The 7,949-nt window shown below is 46.3% G+C and overlaps 1 pseudogene; it reads left to right on the top strand.

Moving 5' to 3' along the window:
• The window catches only part of LOC105511468, an 8,609-nt pseudogene extending 2,327 nt beyond the window's left edge, over positions 1–6,282 (top strand).
• Positions 6,283–7,949: the final 1,667 nt, after the last annotated feature.

Below are 7,949 nucleotides of genomic sequence, written 5' to 3'. Positions count from 1 at the left end.
GTCTGTCACCCAGGCTGAAGTGCGATGGTGTGATCTTGACAACCTCCGCCTCCTGGGTTCAAGCAATTCTCCTGCCTCAGCCTCCCGAGTAGCTGAGACTACAGGTACCTGCCACCACACCCAGCTAATTTTTTATTTTCAGTAGAGACAGGGTTTTACCATGTTGGTCAGGCTGGTCTCAAACTCCTGACCTCAGGTGATCCGCCTGCCTCAGCCTCCCAAAATGCTGGGATTACAGGCATAAGCCACCACGCCTGGCCTAATTATTATTATTTTTTAAACAGAGTCTTGCTCTGTTATCTATATTATCTGGGCTGGAGCGCAGTGGCCTAAGCTCAGCTCACTGCATCCTCTGCCTCCTGGGCTCAAGTGATCTTCCCAACTCAGCCTCCCAAGTAGCTGGGACCACAGTCATGCACTACCATGCCAGGCTAATTTTTAAATTTTCTGTAGAGACAGGGTTTTGCCATGTTATCCAGACTGATCTCAAACTCCTGAGCTCAAGCAGTCTACCTGCCTTGGCCTCCCAAATCCCAGCTCGCCTGCTGGGATTATAGGTGTGAGCCACTGCTCCCAGCCTGAGAACTATTTCAATAATAATTATCTAAAGGATAAAACTGGGACACTCATAGAAATATACATAAAATAAACACATGTCAAAGATTTTACTAAACTCACGGCTTCATGAGGGAACCAATAAGATGTTATAACTGGTTCAAAGAGAAGTCAAAATAACACACATATACAGGCAGTCAAGAATGCAGAAATAAATTTCCTAACAGTGCAAAAGTGGTCAGTACAAAGGCAATAATCAATTGCATCTCCACCACCAAAAACGTTCATTTCCATTTCTCTGGACAAGTTATTTGTATTTCTACTTTTTTTTTTTTTTTTTTACAATTTATAAAGTTATTAAATAATTCAAGTAAAAAAAAAGCCTGAGATACCAAAAAAACAAAAAATTAAGGAAAAAGAAAAAGAAAGCCTGAGATAACCTTGGAGGATGTGTTAGACAATACACCCATTTTAGAGTGTCACATTTTTGCTGGCTCTCTAATCCTTCTTCCTTTGTCACTGTTCCCCCCTATGAAAGTGGCAATCTAGGAAACAAAATTTGGTCTTCCTCTAAAATAGGTTCGCTTTGGACATGCCACAGGCAAGGAAGAGATAACTTCAAGGTCTTTCCACTTCAGGGCCATTCACAAGCTTCCACCTTCCAAATATTCATTGTCCAAGACAAAGCTTCTCCTAGTTTCATATGTATCTTCCATGGCTCCACTTCTCTCCAGTTACTACTATGTGTAGTTAAGGATGATTTGTGATGTAAACACTTGCAAGATACTACATATGCATTATTTTGTAATCTACCCCTCCCAGCACCAAGCAACCTTCTGAGAACAGTGTCCTCTTTCAATATTTGACAATCTGAGATTCAGAGATTATGCTCTCTATCCAAGAACATAAACAAATGAGTTGAGTTAAAATAAAAAATACAGGGCCAGACGCGGTGGTTCATGCCTGTAATCCCAGCACTTTGGGAGGCCGAGGCGGGCGGATCACCTGAGGTCAGGATTTCCAGACCAGCCTGACCAACATGGAGAAACCCCATCTCTACCAAAAATACAAATTAGCTGGGCGTGGTGGCGCATGCCTGTAATACCAGCTACTCGGGAGGCTGAGGCAGGAGAATCACTTGAATCCAGGAGGCAGAGGTTGCAGTGAGCTGAGATCGTGCCACTGCACTCCAGCCTGGGCAAAAAGAGCAAAACTCCGTTTCGAGAAAAAAAAAAAAATCAAAAATAGATCTGTTTTGGTCTAGGACCCTCCCTCCCAGAAGAACTTGGTGGTTGTCTTAGTCTATTTGGGCTATTACAGCAAAATGCCATAAACTAGGTAGCTTATAAACAACAGAAATGTGTTTCTCGCAGTTCTGGAGCCTGGGAAGTCCAAGATCAAGGAACTGGCAGGTTGGATATCTGGCGCGGGCCTGCTTCCTGGTCCGCAGATGGAGCCTTCTCATTGTAACCTCACATGGTGGAAGGGGCAAGGCTGTTCTCTGGGTTCTCCTTAAAAAGGCACCAGTGGCCAGGCGCGGTGGCTCACGCCTGTAATCCCAGAACTTTGGGAGGCCGAGGTGGGTGAATCACGAGGTCCAGAGTTTGAGACCAGCCTGACCAACATGGTGAAACTCCGCCTCTACTAAAAATATGAAAATTATCCGGACTTGGTGGCATGTACCTGTAATCCCAGCTACTCAGGAGGCTGAGGCAGGAGAATCACTTGAACTCGGGAGGTGGAAGTTGAGGTGAGCCGAGATCATGCCACTGCACTCCAGCCTGGGCTACAGAGTGAGACTCCGTCTCAAAAAAACAAATTGCATTCAGGAGGGCTCCACCCTCGTGACCTAATCACCTCCCAACGCCCCCACCTCCAAATACTATAACATTAGGACTTAGGATTTAACATTCAAATTTGGAGGTGGTCACAAACATCTAGTCTGTAGCAGCGGTTCACTCTGACTGGACACAAACTTCTGGGCTAGACGTAAGCATTGTTTGCCAACACATGGCCTGTGTTGGTTCTACCCAAGTGGCCATTCTGAGTTCTGTTACTGAGACAATTTCCAGAAGCACACACCCAAAGAGGCTACTTCACTACATTTCCAGTGTCAGTGCAGGGTGGACACTGCAGCCAGATTCTGCCCTCTTGGCTCCTCTCAGACTCACCTCGTGTATTTACTATTTCTGAAGTAAACGAGAAGCAAATTTCACTCACCCAGAAGCATTTGAAGGGCTTGATCCTGTGTGAAGTGAGATTTGTAGGGGAGTGGAGTTCCTCACATCCCAGCTCTAAATAGACAGTGGATGTTACATCTTTATATACTATTAAATATATATACTATCAAGTATGTATACTATATGTACTATCAAATATATATACTATCAAAGTACATATACAATATATACTATATACCAAATATATATCTATATATACTATCAAATATATACTATCAAAGTATATATAATATATACTATATGTCAATATATAGCTATATATACTATCAAAATATACTATTTTGTCTTCTGCAGTTTGAGTAAATATATTTTTGGAAGGTATTCATCTAATCATCTAATCATTTGTCCATCTATGTCATTACTCTATCCATCCATCCATTTATTTACTTTCTATACATCTATACTGAAAATAATAACCCCATAAACTGAATTATCCAAATGACATTTAGATTTTTGCATTTTATTTAAGGCTGATTTTAAGAGACACATTCAAGGAGAGGTGACCAGGGTGTTTAGAGGTTCAGAAACTTCCTCATTTGAAGAAAAGCTGAAGGTTAACTAACTTTAAAAAGAAAATAATAAAGGGAGAATTGATGCCTGGCCTCAAATATTTGACAAATTGTTTAATACAATATGGATTAGATAACTTATATACTTTCAAACTGTTATTAATTGGAGGCATAGTTCAGGTCAAAATGAACTCTTAACAATTCAAACTACCTAAGATCAAATCTGTTGCCCGGGGCCGAGCGCAGTGACTCATGCCTGTAATCACAGCACTTTGGGAGGATGTGGTGGGCAGATCACTTGAGGTCAGGAGTTCAAGACCAGCCTGGACAATATGACAAAACCCCGTCTCTACTAAAAATCCAAAAAAAAAAAAAAAAATTAGGGCATGATGGCTCATGCCTGTAATCCCAGCACTTTGGGAGGCCGAGGCAGGCAGATCACGATGTCAAGAGATCGAGACCATCCTGGACACCATGGTGAAACCCCGTTTCTACTAAAAACATAAAATTAGCTGGGCATGGTGGTGTGTGCCTGTAGTCCCAGCTACTCGGGAGGCTGAGGCAGAAAAATCGCTTGAACCAGGGAGGTGGAGGATGCAGTGAGCCAAGATGGCACTAGTGCAGTCCAGCCTGGCGACAGAGCAAGACTCCATCTCAAAAAAAAAAAAAAATGCCAGGTATGGTGGCATGCGCCTGTAGTCCCAGCTACTCGGGAGACTGAGGCACGAGACTTGCTTGAATCTGGGAAGCAGAGGTTGCAGAGTTGCAGTGAGCCGAGATCGCACTACTGCACTCCAGCCTGGGTGACAGAGCCGAGATTCTGTCCCCCCAAAAAAATCAGTTGCCTGCATAGGAAGTCATGAATCTTTTTTGTTTGTTTGTTTGTTTGTTTTTCTGAGACAGAGTTTTACTCTTGTTGCCCAGGCTGGCGTGAAATGGCACGATTTCAGCTGACTGCAACCTCCGCCTCCTGGGTTCAAAAGATTCTCCTGCCTCAGCCTTCCAAGTAGCTAGGATTACAGGCATGCACCACCATGCCCAGCTAATTTTGTATTTTTCGTAGAGACAGGGTTTCACCATGTTGGTCAGGCCTGTCTCAAACTCCTTCCCTCAGGTGATCCACCCGCCTCAGCCTCCCAAAGTGTTGGGATTACAGGCTGAGCCACTGCGCCTGGCCAGAGGTCATGAGTCATTCTGTCACCAGCAGAAATGAAAGGATTTTGTGCCTAGGATGTTTAGGTATGTCTTCATGGATTGGGAAGTTGGCCTCACTGACATTAGATAACTTCCAAATATTATAAGATACAATTTGTCTTACACAGAACACGAGATTGAAAAATAAATCCAATCCATTGAGACGATTTCTGGAATAAGGTGGTGAGAAGATCTGCAGACCCTCTTTCTAATGAAACAACTATAACTGGTGAAAATTACTTTTGAAAAAACAACTATTTAAAGTCTGGGCCCGCACCTGGCACGGTGGCTCATGCCTGCCTGCCAAAGACTCCAAACAGCATCCCTATCTGCCACTGACACCTCAAGCACCACTGCCTCTGCTGGGTCATATGGCCCAAGTGGCAGATCCAATGGTGCCTGCCTCCAGCAGCCTGGACCTGCTGCAGAGCCTCCTGTTCTGGACCCCAGTCAAAACTGGTGGCCTTTTGGATCACTTAATAAGCGGGCCGGAGTAACACACCCAAAGGAGGAATGTGTTGTCTCCAAATCCAAACAGGCCCGCTGGGTGTCATGCCCTTTCTTGGCAGAAGGAGGGACCAAATGCAGAACTTAACCTTCACCCTACAAGCAGTGTCTGGACAGGCCCCACACCACTGGACCCCTAGACATTTCACTGCGGTAGGCGGTCCCTGAATTTTAGTCAGATTGATTTCCCATGCTCTGGCACTCAAATGTCTCACCAATGAGTCCAGTGTTTGCTACATCTCACTCCTGGGTCCAGTCAGCACAATGTCATCCATCTAGTGGACAGGTGACATCTTGCGAAAGAGAACAGCGATCCAGACCTCTGCAAACAGTGGAGCTGGATTTCCATCCGCCCCCATCCGGGCCATCCTGCTGCCTCAGCGACTGCTCCTCCCCAAGGTGCCGGCAAGGGCCTCTCTCCTACTCCCCACACGCCCATTTCTGAGCAGCGACAGGGGCTGGAGGCTTGTTTTACCGGGTAGAAAGTTGCTGGTAGGCGAAGACTGTCTGAGGGAGGAGGGCAGGATGACGCCAGTGCGTGGCAGAGACCAGCCAGACAAGACTAGGGAGCCGGCATCCCGCTGACACGCTTTTTCCCTGGGGACAGGACTCCCCCGACTGCCTCCTTGCCTGGCCCTGGAGTTCTAGTTTGAGGGAGGAGTGGCAGGAAATGAGGGTGGGAAGGCCTGAGCCCTTCGGTTTGGGGTCTGCGCCTGTCAAGAAGCAGGGATTTACTCCTCCAGGCCTTCCCTGCACACCTTAAGGTACAGCTGCACGATTCCGTACTGCTGCCTGACAACCGGATTGCCATTTGTGACCTCTTTTTTAAGGAGGGAGTCATGGTTGCCAAGAAGGATGGCCACATGCGTAAGACCCGGAGCTGGCGGACAGGGGTGTGCCTAATCTTCACGTCATGAAGGCCATGCAGTCTCTCAAATCCCGAGGCTACGTGAAGGAACAATTTGCCCAGAGGCATTTCTACTGGTACCTTTACCAATGAGGGTATCCAGTATCTCTGTGATTGCCTCCATCTGACCCCGGAGAGTGTGCCTGCTACCCTGCACCACAGCCGTCCAGACACTGGCAGGCCTCGGCCTAAAGGTCTGGAGGTTAAGTGACCTGCAAGACTTACAAGAGGGGAGGCCAACAGAGATACCTACAGACGGAGCGCCGTGCCCCCTGGCGCCCACAAGAAAGACAAGGCTGGGTCTGGGTCAGCAGTCAAATTCCAGTTCAGAGGCGGATTTTGTCGTGGACGTGCTCAGCCACCTCAGTAAAATTGGAGAGGATTATTTAGCATTGAATAAACTTACAGTCAGAAAAACTTAAAAAAAAAAAAAAAACACCTCTGAAAACAAGATTATGACACAAAGCCAAGCGTGGATATACCCCTGAGGTATGACAGTGAAGGTATATTGCTGGCCTTGCCGGCTGAAGGCGAATTGCTTCTGGTGGGCCTTATGGACAGGAATGGAGAAAAAGGTGTTTGCCTAATCAATGGCTGCACACCAGGTACCAGGAGACGATTAATTTACTCAAGCAATGAAACCACATCTGGTGCAGCAGCTGCAGTTAGAGTCACCACTTGGTTAAGCTCGCGACAATCCACTCTCATTCTCTAAGGTGCATCTGTCTTCTGCACAGGCCAAATGGGAGAGTTGAATGGGGATGTGGTGGGAATCACCACCCCTGCGTCTTTCAAGTCCTTGATGGTGGCGCTAATCTCCACAGTCCCTCTAGGGATGTGATATTGTTTCTGATTTACTATTTTTCTAGGTAGAAGCAGCTCTAATGGCTTCCATTTGGCCTTTCTCACCATTTAATAGCCCTCACCCTACCAGTTGGGGCCAATGTGGGGATTCTGCCAGCTGCTGAGTGTGTCTACACCAATTATGTATTCTGGCACTGGGGAAATGACCGCAGGATGCGTCCAGGACCCACTGAAGTCGGACCTGAGCTAAACCTCCATTAATTACCTGAGCTCCATAAGTCCCTACTTTAACTGGAGGACCCCAATGATGTTTTGGGTCCCCTGGAATCAACGTCAGCCCAGAGCCAGTGTCCAGTAGTCCCCGAAAGATCTGATCATTCCCCTCTCCCCAGTGCAGTTACCCTGGTAAAAGGCTGGAGGTCTCCTTGGGGAAGGGTGGGAGAAGTATTAACCATATAAATTGTCGGTAGTGTAGTGGGGTCCTTCCTCAAGGGGACCCGGCCTCCCCTTCATTCCAGGGTTCTGAGTCTATAGACTGGGTCAAGTCTGGAATTTGATTGAGGGACCGTGATTCTCTGTTTTTATAACTCAAAATTAGTCTTTTTTCCACTCGACCTCAACAAAAGACTAATTTGAGTACAAATAATAAGAATGCAATAGGCTGCCTATCAATTTCACTTCTGGGAACACTGTGATTAATTAGCCAATGCCAGAGCTCTACACCAGCTAGACGATTCTGATTGCTGCTTTGCCTCTGCTGTCCATTATGGTAACTACACCCATTATGGTAACAAACTTGCCTTTGACAGTTGAGTGCCGCCACTTGGCCCCTGCCACCTCAGGATCCAATTATTCCCATTGCATTTAAACTTTCGAATTGAGTGACTGCAGTTCCCACTGTAAGATCTGACACACAGAGAAGAGCAATCACAGAGCTCTTCAAGGATGCAGGTGCTCCCCTCACAAATCTGTTTCACAAAGCATTGGTCAAGGGTATGTCTTCTGAGCCTCCCAGCAGGGATGAGTAGGTCTAAAGTGACTAATCCACTCCACCATCCCAATCTCCCTAAGCCCTTGGATCCCTTCCTCTACATTAAACCAAGGGAGATCAGGCATTTCCAGCTTGTTCACAGTGGGCCGTCTTTTGATCCACATTTCAGCTAACCGGCAAATAAACTATTAGAACCTTTTTTTTTTTAACCCCTTGAGCTACAACATTAAATGCAGAATCCC

Source organism: Colobus angolensis, unplaced genomic scaffold (assembly GCF_000951035.1).
Source record: "Colobus angolensis palliatus isolate OR3802 unplaced genomic scaffold, Cang.pa_1.0 Scaffold2, whole genome shotgun sequence".
Lineage (NCBI taxonomy): Eukaryota > Metazoa > Chordata > Mammalia > Primates > Cercopithecidae > Colobus > Colobus angolensis.
This window is presented reverse-complemented; position numbering and strand designations above follow the sequence as displayed.